Source organism: Neopelma chrysocephalum, unplaced genomic scaffold (assembly GCF_003984885.1).
Source record: "Neopelma chrysocephalum unplaced genomic scaffold, ASM398488v2 Primary Assembly neopelma1_24, whole genome shotgun sequence".
Lineage (NCBI taxonomy): Eukaryota > Metazoa > Chordata > Aves > Passeriformes > Pipridae > Neopelma > Neopelma chrysocephalum.
In genome coordinates this window covers 21,302,045-21,325,021 of record NW_020897693.1, presented here as the reverse complement: position 1 = coordinate 21,325,021, position 22,977 = coordinate 21,302,045, and the positions used below count along the sequence as shown (strand labels likewise).

The window sequence follows — 22,977 nt, the reverse complement described above, 5'->3', positions numbered from 1 at the left end:
GGGTTTGATCCCTGTATGGATTGGACTTGTTGATCCTTCTGGGTCCTTTCCAACTCAGAATGTGATTCTGAGCGATTCTGAAATAGCCTAAAATGCATTTAATTTGAATTTGGAAAGCATTTTTTCTTGTCAGATACTAAAGTTTTGCCTGATGATTTTTTGGCATGCGGTAGAAAGCTCACGTTATGAAGAGGATTGAACAGAAGTGGGCTGAGAATGAAACCTTCTGTTTCTTTTGAAGGTCTATTCCACAGTGTATTGTTAAACGGTATCTGGATTTTTCTGTGTTTAATTTCTCTTGACTCCTTTATCTGCATAGCTAAAGACTTCATTGTAACAGTTTCTGACTTCTTGTTCTTATTGTTAATGGACTCGGAAGTAGAATGACGTTTTAAAAAAATGGGTTGTAGGAATTCAGAAGGGTTTTGATGGACAGGAAGAATCATCCTGTGGCAAAATTGAGTTAGTACAGCGGTTTTACATTTGAAACTCTTTTATTTCTACCAAAGAAAATGGAATTTCTGCAATGCAATGGTAACATGGATTTGGTTCAGTTTTTCTTTTTAAATAACATGATAGAGTAAGGGAAAGTTCTTTGCCCATGTGTAGGTACATTTTTTTTTTCTTCATGTTTCCTAAAGCAAGGACAGCTGAAGGAAGAGTAAAGGTAGTTTAAACATACTGTGGTGGTACAGATAAGCTTACAATTGTTTAGGTACTGTTTGCTCCTTAGAGATTATTGAAAATGTTAACTACTTTTTTCCTTAGTGCCTTCATTTGAGGAGTACTTAGGAATGCTCTTCAGTGTAATGAGTTCAGCTGTTTTTCCCTAAAATAGCTTATGCTTTGTCTTGATTTGCAGTTTGGACTGGTTTTGGTAGAATTTTCAAAATTTCCTATGTAATTCCTGCCTAAACTAAACTGTAGAGATATCGCTTGTTAATCTGTTGTATGCCAAATGGCCCTCATTTTCTGAATTTTAGTGAGCCATTTGTATGTGCCCAAAGGAGCAATGTGTTGTTAAGACAGAATATAGTGTGGAGAGGGCTTTTGTTTCGTTTCTGTTTGTTTGTTTGTTTTTGTGTGGGTTTTTTGTTTGTTTGGTTGGGTTTTTTTTTTTAAATTTGCAAGCTGTAAGCTTATACAAGCACCTAAGACTGAAATGTGCTTAAGTGCAGGTTTTGGGAGCCAGGATTTCACTCACTCTCCTTTGCAGTTCTGATACTGAGAGATGTCTCTCAAGATGGTTTGACAGCCTAGGAAAGGGACTTGTAATTCAACATAATATACTTAAATGATGAACTAGGGTGCCTTAGGTGTCAGATCTACGCCTGAAACTGCATAATGACTGGCATTTTCTACTGCTAGATTTTGCGTCTGGGCCCCCCTCCCAGATACGTCACTGCTGCACAAGTCATTGAGTCATTTTGCTGTCTCAGTCTTCATCCACCTTGTACATACATACTTGCACAACTGAGAAGGCAGTGGAGAGGCAGGAAGCTGCACTGAAAGATTTGCTCATCAGATTACATCCTAAAAGTAGAGTGGTAACTTTAGGTATTTCTGGGTGTTTATATGTTGCCTTCTCTGAAGGCTAGTAAAGCTAGTAAATATGTTTTTAAAGAGTTGGTATAACTTTTATCTGTAAACCCAAAAGAACACAGGTTGTAACAAATGCACCTTTTGGGTATAGTGCAGCTGCTGTCTCATTCTGAGAAAATTCGCAGTAACAACAATTCTTCTGTAACTCTTGGGTTTATATTCTTCTGCAATGGGGATATTAATTGAGATTTTTGTGGGTTGTTTTGGACACTAGAAACTGGGATGAGACAAAGTGTCTTTCTTTACACAATGCGCAGCTGTTGGATGAGAATAATCTAGTTATGTTTTAAGCTGTACTTGAAATCTATGGGTGACGGATCCCTTGGTTCTCTTTCTTTTTGTTTTTCCCTCTTGTTTGGAGTGGGTCACTCATTTTGTTTCTCAGTGCAGTTCCCAACTAAACAATGTCAGTGAGGTATTTATGTATTTATGAATTTTCTGTGAGTTCCTGTTATGAAACTTACTGTGTTTTTGTTTCCTCTTTCAAATCTATATTAGAGGGTATTACTGCCAGCTCTGTGCATGGCAGATTGCTTCTGTAAATTCATTCCAAAAGGTGTGTTATTTTTATTTTCCTGGCATTTGTTTTGCAATTCAGTATGAACATACTTTACATCTATATTTCAATCTGGTTCAAACAAGTTTAGTTCAAGTAGTGGTTGAGTCGTGGTTTTGATGGAATGACTGTTTGGCAAGTATTGTCTGTAAACGCTTTGGTGCTTTCAGCACATAGTATTTTGGGACTGCCATAATACAGTTGCATAATCTTCAATTATGTACTTTACAAATAAGAGATGTTTTTATGGATTGAATACAAGCCTTGAGCAGTTGAAAATTTGGTGTTTGAAAAAGAATCTTTTTTTTTTTCATTATGTGCATATTTCAACCCAATATAAATCTTCTCATGATACAGGAATGTGTGGGATTTGTTTCAAATTTTATAGGGACTCCTTAACGAAGGAAGTTGTTCAACTTTGCTAGTCTGTAGTTTCAGGTGACTCACTTGTGACCCTTGTGACATTCCACCCTCTGCCCTGCTCCAAATGGTGTCTAGAAAACTTTGGTTTGATGGAAGAAAGTTCTGGTAGCATTCAGGAGAAAGTTTGGTACCATTCAGTAAATGCATATAATATGTACTGAAAAATGAGAGAACAACAATTCTTTTGTTCATTTGGGAGTGACTTAGATACATATTAAACAATACTGTTTTACATGTATCAGTTCTGAGGACTGTTAAATCTAAGCCTGCTAAATCTAAGCACTGCTAACGTGCCCCCTCCCTTATTTGTTTTTAATATGAGAGGAAAATGTTAAAGAAGTTATTACAAGTCATATACAAGGTACTACAAGCCGTTATTTATAGTGTTCTACTAGCTTAAGGACTTGCCAGCATTGGAGATAACAGATTTAGGATGCTCTGTTAAAAAGTGCCTGATCTTCAATAGATTCACTTCTTGAATCAAACTGGAATTCTGACCTCGATGTTGTCCTGGGGTAAAAGTTATATATTACAGGGAAGAAACTTGCTTTTAAATTCCTTGTTAAACTTTGGTTATCTTACTGAGATTTCACTAATCCTTGTATGTAATGGATAACTATTTCACTAATCCTTGTATGTAATGGATAACTATCTCCTGCTTGTGTTCATGATTTTAGCATTTTTTAATCCCTCCAAGGCCATAATTATCCATAATTTTTGTTTGTGTAGAAGCCGTGCTGTATCTCTTAACTTTTTCTCCAGTCCCTCTATCTTTTTGAACAATGCAAGTGACAAACAGTAGCCAAGAAAAAACTTGTGGCGATGATTTCTATTCTGCTTTCCCTTCTAAAATTTGAAACTTGCTAATACATGGATTCACTTGAGATTACTTTACCCTTCCTATGGCATTTAGTGGCAATAGATTTAATCTAACAATTTATTTCACAATCAGCCTGTTGCTGTGCAAGCCTTCTGTAGCTAATCAGAATAATCAGACAAGATTATTCTCACTAAATCTCAAACTTTTTAGCTTGGCAAAGTTTACAAAGTTTCTTCAGCTGTCAGTTTACTCTATATTTATAAGCATAGATCAAAGTGTAGATCCTTGAGGAATGTTATCAGTGCGTCATCCTCTTCCCTTCTTTTCTCATTCCTGTGTCACCATTTGAAAAAGCTTATTGCCTCTGCCTATCTCCCACTTCATGTTTGTGGATCGGTTGTAATTTCCAGATAATTTGTTGCTCTCATCCTGTAAGAATTTCATTTCTGTAAGACCCTTCGATGAGAGATCTTGCTGTTCTCCTAAACTTCCATGTATGTTCCTGAACTTTTCGGATATATTACATCAAATAGTTTTTGTGTTCTTGTTGTCTCCTTTAACAAACCCTAAATGGTTGGACTTCTCTTTATGGAAATCAGGGTGCTTTACTATATAACTTATTGTAAAGAAATGATGATGTTTTTCTTTGAACAGGCAAGCGAAGTAAGATGAATAGTAAAGAGTATCTCTAGCAGAGCCAAAAGGCACACCTTGTAGTTGTGGCAATAGCATGAGATAACTCTGAATGCGTTTTAACCTGTTTCACTATGCTGCCTTAAACCCAAGCTGCTGCACGGTAGAACTGGAAATATTTGAAAGACACACGTTCCCTGCCAATTGCAAGGCAACCACACCCTGACTTGTTTGCTCCCCTTAGGAAGGTGCGTTTTTGATTTGTAAACAGTTCCTCATTGTTGCTGCGTAATAAGAAGCTGATTTAATGACATTTTTGAAAGAAACAAGTACTGTAGATCTCAGCTGTACTTAACAGGGTCTTTTGTTTGAACACTTTAAACTGATGAATAAAATGTGTGTCATCAATTAAGTTTAACCGTGTACGTAGTACTGTGCTAGTGCTGGGCCAGCTCTTTGTACCTCTTCCCTGCACTCAGGTGGAGAGGAAGTCTCCCAGGGTGCTGCCTTCCCTGAACCTCCCTCCTTGCCCCCTTCCCTGGCTGGGTAAATCGGTATGCTGCATATAGACAGGTGTATTTTAGACCTGTCAGTATTCCAGTGGTTAGCTGACAGTCAGAACAGTAGAGAGGTATGTAGCAGGCAGGATTTGAAAGCCAGTATAATAATGTGAAGTAATCATTTGCACTAGATATTGAGGATATCTGAAAGGCACCGTGTTACATTTCAGATAGTAAGGGAGAGATGGTCAGAATAATTCTAGTCTGTTTGCCTTTAGAAGTATTTCTCTGAGACTTGTAGATAACCTATAAGAGAGTAAATCTCTCGGCTCCGGGGCTGCAAAATGCCAAATATAATACTTGTGAAGTATTACATGAACAAAGTTGTTTCTGATAGTGTCTCAAGTGATATATGTTAGTTCTAGAATTATATTCTGAATAATCACATGATAATCCTAATGCAATTAGTGTTTCATGGATTATAATGTTTGTGTAATTTCATTTTGCTTTTGAAAATTAATTGCAAAAACGTGATGATGCTCTGTGATACTTCTGAGATAAGTCTGTTCTTTTGTATTGCAGAAAAAACCCACATGACTACAAGATAAACCAAATAAATCCTTCAAAGTTTCATGTTAATATCCACAAAGAGAACATTCTCCTTTGTGGCCTGTTCTTGTTGTACCCAAAGAATGATTTTATTTTTTTTGCTGATCCGTGGCTATATTGCTTTCTACCAAAGCATCTAATATTTTGTTTCTAGATACTTTTATTGTTAAAAAATAGTACCTGTTGAAGTAAACTTGATAAGTGTTGTTTTCTGAAGATATGCTCTCCCACATAATTATTTCTCAGAAATAGAATAGAGATCTCTGTAATATAATAATGCTTCTTCTGTTGTTTGAGAAATATCCCATGATATTTCTTTTACTAGTCCTATATCCCAAGTCATTGTTGCAGATAGTTAGCAAGCATACATTTTAATTTTTTTTAGTTCTTTGCTGCTTTAAAAGATCAGTCAAACTTCTTTTGTTGGCAGCTCAAGTGCTAGAAAACAAAATGGTAGTTTCCATAAAAATGGGCTAGTGTGTAGAACTGCTGCAAAATGACTAATGTGGTTCTGTCCGAAGCCTGAAGAAGATAGGAAACTATCTAACTGGAAACGTTGTTCTTCTGTGCACTTGATTGCCTTCAGTTTACTTGCTGTATGTTTTGATTACTGCTTGTCCTCTACTACTTTGGATATTCCATACCCAGCTAGGTCCTGGGACTTGGTTCCAGTTCAGCAGTAGTTCCGAGAATCTGCCTTAGCTTTCACAGATGAGATAGGCTGCAAGTAAATGAAAGTAGTGGAAAGAAACCCTGCAAACAAAACATTTACAGGTAAATTTCTGTAATTAAATGCTATCTCTCTTGTATCTTATATTTTGAAATTGATGCTTGTAAGATTCTTAAAAGATATTCTTTGCCACTGACTTGCTCTGCTGATGTTAATAGTTATCATGACTTTTGAATAGGGAGGTGACATGTAAAATGCAGGCTGACCATAAACTGCAAACTGACTATAAGGAACTGAAAATAATTTGTAAATTAACTACTGTAAGAGACAAAGTAATCTGTGAATTTGCTGCTTCAGCCAGGAAGTTACTGGGAGGCAAAATGATCCCTCCAAATTACTTGTTGACAGTTATTTCTTGACATGGAGCAGCTTTGGGTAATCTGGGAGAATACAAAGTGTAGGAAGTTATATGCTGTGCTGGATTTTGTGATATTCCTGTCAGGGATTAATATTTACTGTATTTTTGTATACACACCCCACCACCTTCTCCCCTGTTATAAGTAGAGTACTACTTTCTGCTATTTATGTCTTGTTAAATGTTGGGAGAGGAAGTGGAAAGTGTGATATGGCTAACCTACATTAAAAATAATTAAAACCATAGTTGTATAGTGTTTTTTTACTGATAAAAGAACAATTTAAATGTATTTATTTTGTTGTAATTAGTTTAATGTGAGTAATCACATTTCCACTATACTTGTGCAATAAGCTGAGTTTTAAAAACAGAAGCAGTATTATCTTGGTATGCCATGATACTATGTGTAATAGTCTGTAATAATAAAACAAAATTTTAATTTCTAAGCTATATTAAAGAAGACTTTTCTTAGCATTTGGAGTTTAGTGTGCTAGTAAAGAAATTTTAACAGGCTTTTGTGAATGAGAAAGACGTTAGTTAACAGATTTAATAATAAAAATATTTTAAAATTAATTTTGGTTATCTGAGGCATCTCTGACATATTCAAGAAAACACATAAATGTAATCTGTGTACATTTCAATTGCGTATGAGATCAAGCTTCACTAGGTATGTTATTGTGACAGTTAACACTATATGGAGTTTAGCATTAGGGTTGAATCTCTGGGATCTCTGGTCCAGAACAGTGTATTTAATGATTGGTTCTATTTCTGGCCTTCCCTTAGCAAGTTGCAGTTTTCTAGTGAGGTTGAAAGATTTAGTATAAGGATTTTTATCTTCTGAAACTACATACTGAATTTTAGAGATAAATTTTAAGATTCTGAAATTGGAAAGTTAATGAAACAGAAAATAATGTTTCTTCCCCTAAAACATATTTGAAGTAGTTCACTTATGAAAAAATTACAGATTTGTAAAAATCAAAGAATTTGAAGCCTGGTCAGCGTACTTGATTCCTCATATCCACTGATAATCAGGAACAGGACTCTTTTATATTTCAGTGTCTCATCTGCATACTGTATTAAGGCCTTGTAACTTCTTAAGAAAAGCAGCATTATAATCTCACTTTTCTGGAAAGGTTTCATTATCAGATGGGTTTAAAAGCAAAACTCGGTTGCCATGACCAATTAATGTAGAACAGTGCTATACTGCCAAAGGTTATTTCTGTTGTTATTTTTGTTATAGTCTGTAATAAATTATGTAGAGATCAGTGCTGGCAACAAGAATTTCAATTTTAGACTTGTTTCATTTTTTGGACTTTGCATTCCAAGAATGGGGAATTTTTATTGGAAACTTTGAAATGGTTGTAATTAACGGCCTCAGAAATTTTTTTTCTTATTTTTGAGAGTGAATTTTCAAACATATCTTTTGAGTATGCAAATAGTTGAATGAGTAGTTTAATGATTTTTTATTTACAATTGTACATTTGCTCTGATTAATTTTCTGAATTTATATTTTGCTAAATAGGTTCTTTTATTGTTGCCTTCTGAAAAAACTGCATTTCACTACTTTTAAAAAGCATATAACCCATAAACATAAAGATGATCTCATAAAACGTTACAACCTTTTAAGTCCATTTGTTGCCTCAGAATAATTGCATGCAAATATTACATGCAAATAGATATTTACACAAGAAAGTTTTGACTTGGTGAGAGTTCTACGTGGATAATGAACAGAAAACTGGTTTTATGTGTCATACAATTGACCATGAATGCGTGCTTTGCGCTTTTATTTATTGTCCAGGTTTGTAACCACCTGCCTTGACTTTGTGGGGAGCACAGTGCTGTATTTTACATAGTAATGCTTTTTATTTTGCAGTGTAGAGTGGGGTAGATGATCTTTTGGAACCAAATAGTTTGATCCAGATTCAGTGAAGTTATAGGTGCATAAAAATCAGGAGCTGGACTCGATGATCCTAGTGGATCACTTCCAACTCAGCATATTCTATGATAAAACAGCAAAGGTGATTTAACGAAGAGAATGCGATGTGGCGGGGGTTTTTTTATCAGTTCCTAGAAGAAATTATAGGAATGACAAATACTGTAAAACGACATGAGAACTTGGTTTATGTGTTGAACATGATTCCACTAAGACCAGCTTCAACATTATAATTACCAAGAATATTATTATAAGCATATATAACCATGTATTTTATATATGTGTATATGCATATTTCATAGTGCTCCAGAAGAGAGTTGCTGCATGCAGTACCTATAAAGGTTATTTACTCTCATGTCTGTTTAATGACTCTGTTTCATCAAACAGGTCCATTAGTTCCTGAAAATAGTATCTACTCATAGAAATCTGAGCAGCAAAGTCCATCTAATAGCTTGAGTTATGAGTTAAGCTTGCAGCTGTGTCAAAGTACCAGATTTCAGGGAATCAGCTTTTGAGGAATCAGGGGATGGTGCATTTCTTACTGTGTTTTGTTTAATGTTTTTGTATGCTGCTACTAAGTGTGTTACTCTGCAGAAGATGAGCTGAACTGAAAAACTTCTATTGCTTACTGAATTTATAAGTCAAAAAAAATTAATGTGCAGACCTTCAGCACTGTTCTTTTTGTCCTTTGTATGAACCAATTTTTCTATTCAAGATACAGTTCCTCATCTGTTTCCAGTGTCAAAGGACAGACAAAGAGCTTTAAGAGCAGTAATTACTTAAAGGCATGTGAGAGAGAAATATCTTGCATTGGAATCTTCTGTCTTTGGTTGTGCTCTCCATGTGTGGTTTTTGTTCTTTCTGTATTATTTAGTGGGTTTTTTCCAGTTAAACATGAAATGTGGAGTGAGACAAACTCCATAATTTGTTTATTTATTTATTTTTAGTTATAAGGCCTTTAAAGACTTTGCTACTCCTCAAAAGAAATGAATTTTCATAGTATGGACTCTGCTTGCATATATTTTATATAATAGACTTCAGTTTGGGCTAATATTTTACTGACATCAGCCTCTGTGTAGCACAGAGCTGCTCTGTGAGGAGTACCGACTTCTTTTGTAGCCTGCCAAAAACTGTATGTGTGTTGGCGGCATGAATGCCATCCTTTGGATGAATTTTTTTTCATGCCAGGATTAAACCAGAAAAAGTGGAAGGAAAAAACAACAATATTGAGTCTGGTATTTTAAAAAAAAATTAAGTTAGTCTTTCAGTACAGACATGCTGAAAAATAAAACCCAACAGTTGTGTGATGTTTCTTCATGGTTGGACACCTAATACCTTTTCTGAAATATTTTGAAATTTACGGGTGATTTCTTTCTAAAAGAAAGATTAAGACAAGATTAAGAATTTCGTTAGTGTTCTAAGTAAACAGGACATTTTGAAAGTGAATATTACCTAGTTCTGTAAAGTTCTTTGGCTACTGTATTCAAAAGGAATTTTAGAGGTAGTAGATGCTTTGCAATTCATGGTTTGGCTTGCTACCTCAGCAGGGAATAATATTAAAGTTATTGTGTTCTTTGACCTGAAGTTTTGTGGCAATTACAGTTTGTGAGCAGAAAAGACAGGGTGAAGGACAAAACATAAAAGTTATTTCATGAATGCAGTGGGATTTGAAATGTCTGAGAATATAAAGTTTTCATTAAATATCCCATTTCCTACTACATAGTTGTCTAATACAGATTCTGATTTCCCTGGTGGAAATGCATTTTTCTGAAACCACGAGCAAAAAAGTAATTTAGCTAAAATTTGGCCAAATTAAGTTTAAAACCTTTATTGAAAATGAGATTTGATCTTTGTGGTAGGTTACAGAATTGACTGATTCCAGACATTCTTTAAATGTGCATCTTGTTCAAAAGGCAACTCCCACAGTGCACAAACTTGGAGAATGTCCTATGTAGCTTTGATTTCAAGCCTAAGGTAAACCAGGGCTACAATTGCACTGCTGCTCCGTAATTTCTTTCTGCTGAAGCATTCTACTTACCTTTCTTGCAGTAGTACTAATAGATTGGCACATAAACAGTGAATCACATCAGCTCATGGGTCTGCACAGGCCTTCATTATTTGACTTTTTGGATTGTTTTTGCTTCTCAGACAGAGCAGTGAAGTGATCCAACTTGCTGCTTACTACATACTGGTGTGGACACAAGGAAAAATTGAGGTTGTGTGGCTGAGGCACAGCATCATATGCCAATGAGTGCAGTGTTGGATTGTCCCAATGCAGTTGTGAAATGTCAGTATTTTACTGTTTATAAAGTCATAGAAATTTGCTTTTGTGTATCATTTTAATAATATATTATATATATATATATATATATAATGGCCAGTCTTCACGAACGAAGATTTGGGAAAGGTCTTTTTACCTTTCAAGCCTGCGCAATGGATTTTTTAGGTGAGACACAGCATGCGCTGAACTGAGCTCACCCTTTAATCCTAAGGTTCATCTGCCGGGGCCAAGCAAGCTTGGACAATGGCAGTGAGGTCCTCAGGACGTAGGTTTGTTTAGAGTGACCTTCTCGTAGATGGATGGCCTCACAGGGCTAACGAACTCCATCTGCCCGGGGGACCGGGGAATCGAACCTGGGTCGCAGCGGTGAGAGTGCCGTATGCTAACCACTAGGCCACCAGGGGTCCCATCATTTTAATACAAGAAAATAATCTAGCTATATGAAGATTAAACCCAGTGAGTTTCTGTGTTCTGAAATCTTTTTAGAAAAGCTTCTCAATTCTGAATAGCTCTTTTCCTTCCTTCCTTTTTCTCCTTTATAAAAACAATCTGAAAATTTTCTGCAGTTTTGTTGCATCAACTCGCTTTCTATATCTGGTCATTATTTCCAGAAAACAGAGAACTACAAGAGGTTTGTGTTTTGTTTTTTTTTTTGATATAGAAAAATTTGTAAGACGAGAAAATACTGTATTGGCTGATAGGGCCCCTGCAATTGAAGTTCAAAAAAAAAAAGTTCTAAATTTTAAACTAGTGATAGACACAGCATATCAGCACAAAAGAGATTTCCTATCTTGTGCTGATTAGAGTGTATTTTTGAGGGAATGTATTCAAGTAAAAGTACTGTAAAAATTGTATCAAAATCATAATTGCTTTAAAAACATAATTTTCTGTATCTCGAATTCATTACTTTCTTTATATTCCTGTTTGTTACTTTGTTTTGCTTGCTATACTCCATAAAAGATTTGACTGTATTGTGGCTTCTCTAATTGTTGCTTTCTGTAAAATGCATTGTCTAAATTGTTTGTGCCTTGGCTTCCTTGTGGAAAGGATGTCCTGTAGTTGTTTACACTTCTGGATTGCCATACTTTCTCATCAATTTTGTGAATGCTATTGCATCTAATATTCTCAAGCTTTTTCTTATGATAGAGGTTTGATGATAGTGAGTTATTGGATTGATCCTTATTGCAGATGGTTTGAAGTGAGAGCTAGGCTGAAACTGGAAGTAAAAGTGAAGTTAGCAAATATTTCTGAAACATATGTTAGAGTGGGGGGGTTGTTCAGAACGGGCACACATTGGTTGTGGAAAGAGAGGTGTAAAGAAGACAGAAAGTGACAGCTTGTACATATTGTTAAGGGAAGGGGGCCCTATATGACTGGGATGGGGAGGTGCAACTGTGTTGTAGTAACATTGGACATACATCTTCCTCCTTTCCTGTTTGTACTTGAAAAAAAGTGATTTGCCTATTTGGTAGAGCTGCTTTTAGACACCAAGTATGCTCACTTGGAAAGTAAGAATAGCAAAATGTCTCTGGGTTTGTGTTGGTTTCTTTATCCCTCGATTCCAAGTGGGTGGTTATCAGAAAATCTTGCAGTCTTGTGTCTGGTAAAGATAAGAATAAAAAACATGAGTGCTGGGAAACAGTTTAAGTCACTTACATGAAATTTAGCTTGAGATTCTGCTTTAGAAAAAATGGCCATATGCTGAGAAATGTCAACACATGTTCATAGAAATGAGTAATTATCAAGTGGAACTTGACTTAGTCTCCCTTAGTGCTCATATTCATTTAAAAAACCCATAAAAATACTTTTTTCTAAAGGAAATTGCTAAAGTTTGTTTGTCTGGCTCCTTAGATAATCAAATCTTGTGGTTAATACTGGATAGTGAAATAGAAAAGATGGGGCTGTAAAATAGGAAAGATGGTGTGATTTCTAAATGAATATGTAAAAAAATCAGTTTTCCAGAATGTGGATGTGAGTGCTACTGTGAAGATGGTGCAGATGCTCATAATTGGATTATTGAATATGATGTATTCTTATCCTCTTTTAAAAGGCAATGAAATGTGCTCAACCACTAGTATTGAATGCACTGTTGCATTAGGAATTCATGCACTAGTTTTGTCTCTTGGTTTAGGAGGATCCAGGGCTATCATTTGTCATGGGGTTAAGGAGACTAAAGTGACTTTTGGATGGTGTGGGACACATAGAGGCTAATCTGCAGTTGTCTGGCCTCTGTGTTGTTGCGGAAGTGCACCAGCAGCTTTTCCCCCCCCCCCAGAGTATTTATAACAGTTTGCTGTCAAAGCTACTCCCTGTTTTGGAACTGGAGGCAAGGGATTTGCCTTTGCATAGCAGCTCACTCGTAACTGAATGTTTGCATTTTCTACGGGTATTGTGAGACTCTGAAGAGATAAGGAGGAGTGACATAAGGATTGGATGGTTAAGCTTGTTGCAAGATGCCCATGTTCATAAATGTTTCTTGTTTTCTTGGGTTTCTCACCTCATGTGCTTTCACTGCATTCTGATTTATTACAAAAGGTGTTTCTAAACTCTCAGTTGGTATATTGCATCTTCAGCTGCAAGGCTAGCTATTTAATAATACACTGTATTATTATAGTGTATATCGTGAATATAGTGTAATAAATGTTGTAAATTTTATGATGTGTTTTTTTAACTTTTGTTTATTTGTTCATCTTCTTTGTCAGATCACCATAAATAAAAGAGTGTTACCTTTTAATTTTGAGTCTAATATTCGGTAAATTGCTTTCAGGAATGTGGTTGTTTTTAAGGTATAAATCATGATAAAACAGTGAATAGGAGAGTTTGTCTGTACAAAGCTTTATTAGAGACTACTTTCTGACTATATTGAGAAAGTTTTATAAAAGTGGTGGGGATGATGTGAAGTGGTTCCAAGTGTTGCATATTTTCATTAGCATTACCCTACAGTTCTTCATTTTACACCTTTGTGTGGGTGAGACAGATGTCTGCACCTGTTGAGTCATGCCATCGCAGTATGACTGCTCAGATTCTCAGAAAAACATCGTATCAAGGCAGACCAAAGGCGTGTTTGAAAAAGGTCCTGTATTTCACCCACAACCAAATAGTGTCCCCTCCCCATCCTCTCCGTTTCAGCTGCAGGGATTGTGTGAGTGCTGTCTAAGATAGCCTGGCTTGGATCTTGTCCAAGTGTGCCTTGTTTATTTGCCCTTACAAGTGAGACTGAACTTACTAAGGGCAAATCCTTGGCTGTAAGCAAGTGGTTTGGGATATTAATATCTCCAGCTAAACTGATTGTGTACAAAGTTTGTCTGGGACCTGGATTTGCACTGTGAGGTTTGGTTAGATGTTTTTTTTCCTCTTTTTCAGCCTTGAGTAGGTTCTCTTTCAAATGCCTGCTCTGTAGGACACAAAGTGTTGCTTTGTTGCACAGAGATGGCAGAGGCAACAATGGCATGTCTAAGGAAGACAGCAAAGGGCTTTGTTTGCAAAATACAACCTTTCTCTTCTACTGTTTTCACATGCAGGAGATGGATTTGATATTCCTAGTTATTAATTTTATGTAGTGTTGATTAGTATTAGAATGGTTCATACAGTGGTTTGGGTTGGAAGGGACCTTTAAAGGTCCCAGATATTAGTCAGAATATTGCTGAAATGGAGTCTGGGTTTGTTTGTTGGACAGATATGTTTTCATTGTGTGTGCTTTCAAGGAAAGGAATGGGCTGAAATCTTAACTTCCTTTTCAAATGAAGCTCGTGTCCTTTTAGCTCATGGCACATTTAGTTCCTGCATATCTTAATGTGTGATTTTGGGCTGAAGAGCTTGTTTTAGCCAGACTGTTTTTTAGCAGCACTGTTGATAGTTGTATTTAGAATGCTTTGTGTGATATGCTTCAGTCCTAAATCAAAGAAAACTCTCCAGCTTGTTTGAACAACAGTTTCTCTGCAGCTAGGTTGGTCTGGTAAATAGTTTTAAAGTGTATGTTTATAGACGAGTGTTTTTGGAGCTCTCAGAGGGAGACCCAAAAGGACATCCAGGTAAGTGCTGGGCAGCACAGCAGTGAAGAGTAAATGCACAAGTTCTGGTTGAGACAAGGCATTGTCTTGGATCAGGTCCCTGTTTGGTTTTGTTTGGAAAGATGGAAAAATGCTGTTTCTTCTATAAGGCCTAATTAGATGTTTGTGAAAAGCTTTGAGAAGCTTTTGATTAATGACTGTATATAATATGTGATTATATCACACACAATAATAGAGGGCAGGAGGAGAAAGACTGGCAATGTAGTTCTTGCAGCATTGTGAAAACTTAAGGCCTTGTTCTTTTTCAAATGCTGTCTTTACATTTAAACATAATTTCTTCTGCTTGTTTCCCCTTAATCCCAGGCTAATAACAAAACAAGAAAGAAACAGGTCTCCTTTTAAAAAAGGAGGAAGAAAAGTGTAGGGTAAATAGTTTTGGCTAGTTGTGGTGTGGTGGTAGTTTTTTGTTTTGTTTTGTTTTAGTATTTAATCTGTTTTTTCTATATTCTGTTTTTACCATGTTTGTAGCTGGTATATAGGAAATCAATCCATGAAAACTTTACCTTTTTTTCTTCTCTCTTCCTCTCTTTTTTTTTTTTTTTAAAGGCACCAGTAACTGGTGATATTGTTTGTTTGCAGGCTTTTCAGTACTGGTTACTTAACTTCATACAACTGTACAGCTACACTCTGTCCCCCTCAGTTTAAAATTGAAGAGTTTTGAACCTCAGACACTTATTTACCCTCCTCTCCCCCCTATTTTTTTCTAATTTTCATATTACCACAGTTACCTCTTGGCTGCAGGTTTTTATTAGCTGCTTTTGATTTAACATGCACGCAACTCTTTTTGCAACAGAAATGTAGTTTCTGAGCAGGTTAATCTGAGGAGGTGTTTCTGGCGGCTGTAGATGACAGATTTGGAATTTTGTTCGAAACTTGTTGGAGGTGTGGTGGAAGGACTTGCTTAGGAGGGCCAAGGACACTGCACTGCAGAAGCTGGCCAGCAGAAAAGCAGCAGACCTGGGAAATGGTTGCTCTGCCATCCATTGCATCCCACAGGGTTATGCTGTGGATTCGAATGTGCCATCCCAAATAAGAGTACTAGGTGAAATTCTTCTTCAAGAACTCGTTTCTAATTTTTTTTTTATTTAAAAAAAGGGATGGAACCCAGTGGTTGCAAATAATATGCTGGAGGCAGAAGCCAACAGAAGAAGTTAGAACCATCTCTACCAAGGTTCTGAGCTTGGAGTACTTAACTTATCAAGAGTTCTGCCAGAGAAACGTGGTTTGTTAGCTGAATGTAGGTGGCTAGCAAGCATTTAGTGTGAATGCTAGCATATTTTTTTTGGTAGTAATACGGGAATATAATGAAAAACAGTAATAATGGAGATCCATCGGTTTTATGGGAGCTTATGTGTGCGAAACTTGTGATGAAAAGGAGACTTTTCTTCTTCAGAATGTTGTCATTAGTATAGTTTAAAGGAAGGAATGGGTTGCTTTGGTAGAAATATTAATTTATTCCCAAGATGTATTTGTTTCTAATACTTTTAAATCCTAAATTGGTGCTACTGGACAGTACTTTCTTGCTTTCTCCAAGAAACTTGCCTTTGTGTTTTTGAGAAATACACAGCAATATTACTTTCTTACACTGTATTTCAACAATGCCTTTGTAATGATTGACGAAATGAAGCAACTCGAGTATATGAATCTTTTGAAAAGAAGAAAACCCCCCAAACCAAACCCTTCACCTTCTTCCTTAGCACATTAAAATTGTCTGAAGTGAAATGCATTTTGGTTTGGTTGTTTAATATTCAGCTCCATTATAGTGGCACAGTTTCACAGACTTTCTCAGAGGGTGTTTGGGTAAAGGTTGAAATCCTGTAATCATAAATAGTAGGTGAAGTAGAGACCAATACACAGTTGTAGATTGTATTTTGGCCACATGACTTAGTTCAAAAAAATCTAAATTACAGGATTAGACTTATGTACATATATGAAAATTTTTCATGGGCATCTGTGGTAGTTTGGCCTAGGCCTTCCTTGGTGACCAGCTTGTAACCAAGGAAGTGCCCAGATTTACCTGGTATTCCCTACGATTTTTACGTAAACTGGGGTATAAGAAGAAGGGAGGAAAGACCTTCGCTCTCTTTCCTTCCGGCGGCTTTGGAGGTGCAGATCTCCCTGTGTTGAGTCTGCCGGGTTGGAGAGTGAGGCCTGGTAAGGCCTTGTCGACCTTGGGAGGCGAAGGCTGCCGGCAGTCACCCCAGTGTGACTCTCCATTGTCCCAAGGAGAGTAGTAAGATATTCTCTGCTAATTCTTTTAGTTGATAGACCTTGGGCTACTGATCAGGATAATATATATATATATAATTTTGGTTTTTGTTCTTCCCTTCCCCTTTCCCTTTTCCCTGTGAAATTATATATATATTTCAACTGTATATAACTGTAAATGTAAGTGTAAATATATTTATATACATTACTTTGTCTCTCTCTCGTTTTCGGTTCTTTTGGTTTTTTTTTTCCTCTCTTCTCCCTTGGTTTGGGGTGGGGGGGGACTCCTTGTGGTAAGGTTTGTAGACTTGACAGGGAGCCAGCCCCAAACCATAACAGCATCCTAGGTTTTTTTGCACTCTTTCTTCAGAGTGTTAATTGCACTTAAAATTTTTTTAAAAGAATTTAGCATTCGAGAGACACAATTTAGCTGAAAGAGACACCATTATGCTTTTTTCCCCTGAAAAAATGTTTTATGTATCTGGAAATACTTCTGCAGGCCTTTGTGGTTGAAAGGCACCTTTCTGCTTCTTTGGAGTATATAGATGGCAATATATAGAGTGTGCAATGAACATGTCTCTTACCAAGGAAAACGAGTGGTGAAACAAGGATTTTCAAGTAACTGCAAAAAATGAAATGTGAAATGCGACAAAAAGGAGAAGTGTATGAAAAAGTGAAGGCAAACTAGACTGTAAAGGTATGGCTCGAACTGTTGTAGAGCAGGCTTCATGTTCGGAATGTCTGCCTTTCGGGTTATGACAAAAGGGCAGCAACAGCAATGGGGTTGTTTTTCTCTTGAATGAATTCCAAACCTTCCTTAAAACCTGTTCATTATACTAGCAACGGAGTGCCAAGACCTGCTCTTTTAGGTGTTACCATTCTTACTGCCTGCATGGTTAAGGGGTTGAGAGGATTGTACATTTCCTTCAGTTGGAGCTAAAAATCCAGGGTAGATTCACATTTCAATCAATTTAAAATTTATTCTTTGTGGCAGTAGGACATAGGACTGCTTTTTCTTGATGATCAGTACAATCTGATTGACTCAATCTCTTCCTGGTGGAATTGAAATGCAGGGAGTGCTCTGTTGTGAAAATATGTAGGCTTTCTATAGTAAGGAAATCTTGTTCGGCAGCAGGGCAATGTGTACAATAACTACAGAAAACAAAAGGCATATTTAATTCTTGATGAAAGATTTGGCCGATATATTGGAATTGGTGTATACAGAGACCAACAGCAATTACCAACTCACATTTCAAGTCTTTGTACAATTGCCAGTGGTGCCGAAGTTCAGAGGCTGGTGGCCAAGAGACAATTGGAAATTTATCACTTGCAGTTTCCTTGGGTTAGCTTTCAGCCCTCTTCTGACTCTTGCTAGTTTTTAAAATATAACAGGAATAAATTATGTGAAATTAAAATCTTATATCAACCTGTTCATTTACATTGTAATTCTTGACTTCCTTGCTCCATGGTTTTTTCCTTTTCTGGGAAACAAACAAAAAGTAATATAAACTTTATCTAGTTTGCCGGCAGAGATATAGAGCTGTAATTTCAGAGTTCAAGTTTTGTCAGTTAAAATACCCAAGATTGCTTAAGTCTGTTAGCATACCAAAATAATTGTGGACCATATGAAAACAAATGAGTTGTAGTTATTATTGGATAGGTAAGTCCAAATTAAGCAGAAGGACAGAAAAATACAATATCACGTGAAAATTATTCACAGTCTTGTCAACTTCACAGTAGAATTTGCTGTGGAATATTTGCACTTTTTCCCCTTCATGAAGTTCAACATTAGCACCATATTTGATAAAAATGTAGGAGAAAGTGAACCCTGTGCATCAGGTGCTTGATAAAAGACCACTAACTTCAGTAGCAGACAATGCTGAATGGCCAGGGAACAAAAGCAGTACAATGAAACTGATGGTTTAAGACTTCTTGTGTAATGATGAAAAGTCATCACATTTTTAGATGGCTTATACTAAGAGACATGCTTCCTTGTAAACTTGAGTTGTTTTATAGGGCAAAATTCATGTCTACCAAAATCTACCAAATGGGCTTTTAAAAAACCGAAATTTTGTTACATGTGAACAAGGAAAGATTAGCTCTTCCTCGGAAGCAACATGGGTAGTAGCGATATAACTTTAATGTGTCAGTTTTCCTCTCCACTGTTGGAAACTTTCTTGGCGGCCATTTGGAAAATTTGTTGCTTCTTTTTATTTGATCTTGTAGGCTTTTGCCATGTTTTAAAGTTGAAAGATATTATTAATATTGTCATCTTTTAAACAAACAAGTCTCTTTTTATTAAACTCCAAGCCCTGAGTGCCAGTCAGTTGACACTACTATCAGAACAAAGGCTTGAGACTTGGATTCTGGGAAATATTGTGTTTGTGCCCTCTGAAAGTAAGTTTGAAACTTCCTGATTTTAAAGATGACATCAAAGAAACCCAGCTGTGGAAGTTTGGCTTGTGCAGTTTTAGCTTTCTGCTTTGCAAACCATTGCCTGTTGCTTTTTGGTGAAGCCTTTTTTGAATCCTAGCATGTGTGATCATTGTGTATGTCTGTTCCCTTTTCCTTTACGGCGTATGTGCTTTTTGGAGTCTGTCAGGTTTACTTGTTAGGTGATACCAGAGAAGCCAATATATATCTATTACCCATGTGTATCAAACTCCATTATGAGGGAATTAGAAATCTCCTCCATAACTACTACTCTAGTATCTTATCTTTCCCCATGTCCTCCCTTCTCATGATGCTAGTCTGTGTCTGACTTGACTCTGTCCAGGTCAGCTGAGCCAGTATGAAGGTAGCCCAGAAAGATGGGTGTGGAGAGGAAATAAGTTGTCTGTCAGGTTATGGCTTGTGGCAGTAGCAAACTGTTAGGCAACGTGGCTTGAATTAATCTGACTTCATCTGCTTAGGGGGTGGGTGTGTGTGTGGGTGGGTGTGTGTGTGTGTGTGTGTGTGTGTATTTAACTGCTGATGCTTCATTCAGATTGGTTTTTTTTAATGTCTTCTTCAAGAAGGGATGGTAGAAATAAGTGGTGAAACACTGCAAGAGGAGGGAATTGCAGTTCTGTGTTACGACAGGTGCTTAACAATTCGGGAATCTGGTGTTATCCTTATTTTCCTTATTTGTTATGGTTAACAAATGTCTGAATATTGCTAAATCTTGCTAGTTTTTATATGTATATAATGTGCCATAACTTTTAAGGAAATGCTGCCTACCTTCATGGTGCTAGGGCTAGTGGAGTATTTTGCGTAACTGTGATGGCATGGAAAAACTGTGCTGCAGCAGTACAACCACTACACTTTCACCAGTACTATGAGTGCTTATCACTTGACCAAACTACCTAGCTGGCTGTGACTGTTGTGTTTTATTTTTCAGGCAATAGTGCCTTGTAAAGGGTTGCAAGATGGCAATGGGTAGGGAGAAGTCTTCATAGTGGTGAAATAAAAATATTTGAAAGTTCAAAGGATCACTTTTTCTAAGTGTGGGCTAACGTATTATTTTTCCCCAAACTGTAACCTGTCTTTCTCTAGTTAAATAGAATTAACCAACAGTATTTATGGAGATAAGCTCAAAACGTGAAAGTTGTATATAGCTCTTTTTAAATGTTTTCTGATGCTTATCTCAAACTCTTGAAGCACATAGTCTTCTTAAAATTTTTTTATTTAAGTTTCTTAAAAATGCTTTCTCCCACTTCTGTCAAAGTTTGTGTGTAAACAGTCCCAGTGTGGAGTAAAAAGCCTGAAAGATAAATAGAACAGCTGCTACTTACAGTAGAAGGAAGAAAATATGCTTTATAATTCTTGCATACATTTAAAAATTGGTTCAGTGGAATTTTTTGTTAATTAATTCTATAAAGTAATTTGGCCCTTGGGATAATTTTAGGGGGTTGTAAATACTCAGAGTATTGGAAGTTTAAAGAACATTTTTATGTGTTTGCAGAGCTAATGTGTTAAAAGTTCTTCTAGCAGCTACATTTTTACATCGTAAATGGTGGTCATAATATCCTGCCTTTCACAGGTACTCTCCTACACCCTTTTTGGGGGAAACCCCCCATAACTCAGTTGGAGTAATAGGGCTGAATTGAGGAAGCCTTGCTGAAAAATTGTATACCAGTCGTTGGGAAGGAAGTAGTTTTTTTCCTTTATTGTCCTTCTACGAAAATACAGTTCTGTTAATTGGCTGCACGATGACAGAACCTTTCTTGTTTCTTGAAAAATAAGCTAAATTTTTGAATATTAGAACAGAGTTTCATTAGAAGATGTGTTTATATTAGAAGATGTATTAAAGGTGAGATATTTGCATATAAAAAAACCTCTTTGCAACATCTGTTTTGCTAGGGAGTTTAGAAGGAGCCTGTGCTGCTCCAGTGTAAGGCTTCCCAACAACAAAGCAGAAATCATCTGAATTTTTTCTGTATTTCTTGTTCCTGTTCTTTTTCAAACTTCATACATAGAAACAGATGCTGTCACTTCTGAGGGCTGTTGGGTATATTGAATCTGTTGCAGTTCTGCTGCATCTTTTCTGGGCAAACGCTTGCTTTGAAGAAGTTCACCTTCAGGCAGCATAAGGAGTTGCATGGCATTTGATCTCATGGTGGCCCTGGACTTATTTTCCTGTCTCCCTCCCCCCTCTCAATTAGCTGTAGATGATGTCTGGAGACATTAAGGACTTGAATGTTCCTGTCTGAGTGTTAGCAGCAATATTTATTGGCATTTATCTAGGGGTCATCCTAAAATGGGAAACGAGGTCAATGACTGCTGCTGGTATGGGAACTGGGCTGTGAGTTGAAGCTGCAATGACACTTAACAGCCAGGGCAGAGGATGGCACTGTCCTGAAACATGGTCTGTTCAGACAGTGGTGCTTTAGGACCACCAGGTCACAATGTGGTAAGGTAGCTCTCAGGGATGCCTTGAGTTAGCCCCAGGTAACTTCCTTGGTAACACTGCTGCTGGTGTCATTACAAAGTTGGTTTAGTTTGGTGTTTACCATTGTCAGGCCAGGATGACTGCGTTATTTTGGCTTGGGTTGATGGAAGGCACTTCTTAACATCGCTGGATTGGAGGGGGCTTAAAAGTCTGAGCCTGTTAATTTAGTCATTTGGAGCAGATTTCCTCTGCTGGTAGGTAAGGTATTTTTAAAGTTGCTTCCAGAAATTGCTTTTGTCTGCCTGTGTTGCTGTGCCTGAGTCTTTTCTGGATCAGGTGTGTGTTATTAGGGAGATGATGAATTCCTGGGCTCTGACTGCAACAGTTTAAACCAACTGAAACACAGGGATTTGCGTACTGCATAATTAAATGATAACTTTACAGAATTCGTGCAGATCAGATAGAAACAAGCGATCTAAACAAGGATTGCACAATAGAAAGTGAATTTGTACCTCCTTAACTATGTGGCATCTTTCCCTCTGGCAGAGACAGCAGAGTTTCAATATTAATTGCCTCATACTCGCAGTATGACAAGTAGTTTAGGTAATTATCTCAGGAACTGGCTTTGTTTTTGCTGCACCTAGTACAAAGTAGGCCCTATTTTGATTTAATTTGCTATGCACTAAGGTAGTAGGGGTACTTAATAGTGTTGAATTCTTACTATGTGTGCTTTAAAAAGCACAAACACAGGGAATTTTCATGTCCTTTGAGGAACATTTTGATACTCTTACTCCAGAAACCTAAGTACTGTGTTTCACAAAAAAATGGAACGCTTTTATGCTACACCCTGTATTTCATGTAGCTGCTGTTCCTGAGCATGGTGTTCTCATTATTTAATTGTTCTGTGACTATTCAGATATAACCCTTGTATACTTTGCTGTCTAAATCATCTGGAGGGTGGTGGAGTTTTTTTGTGAAAATCTGTATGGTATGGCACGTCAGAGCAGTAATTTATGACCTGACTGGCTGAAGGTAGACTGCCTTTAGATAGGCAGCATAACTTGTTACATGAGATTTTGTAGCTCACCAGAAGAGAGAATTGTGATGTGCTGTATTTGTGCATTCACACATCCTTCTTGTGTTTGCCAGTGTGATTTTATAATGCATTTCTTGGGTTTCGTCAGCGCATCAAGGGGGAGTTGGGCACTTCATTGCAGCTGGGTGGATTTGTGTAATAGCTAGGCCTCTCTTGGGAATGGACCTGCAAGCTAAGCTGCTCAAAGTTGAAAGCAGATCTTTCCTCTTATTTCTGAACTGACACCTGAAAGGAATAAGATTAACTGGCTCTTCTGCCCTGTTTTGTGGATTTTCAAAAATAGAATACATGAAG

At 36.9% G+C, this 22,977-nt stretch overlaps 1 protein-coding gene across 7 annotated transcripts in view; it reads left to right on the top strand.

Moving 5' to 3' along the window:
• Nucleotides 1-22,977, top strand: part of SIPA1L1 (signal induced proliferation associated 1 like 1) — a 191,062-nt gene that overhangs the window by 21,910 nt on the left and 146,175 nt on the right. The window lies entirely within an intron of this gene.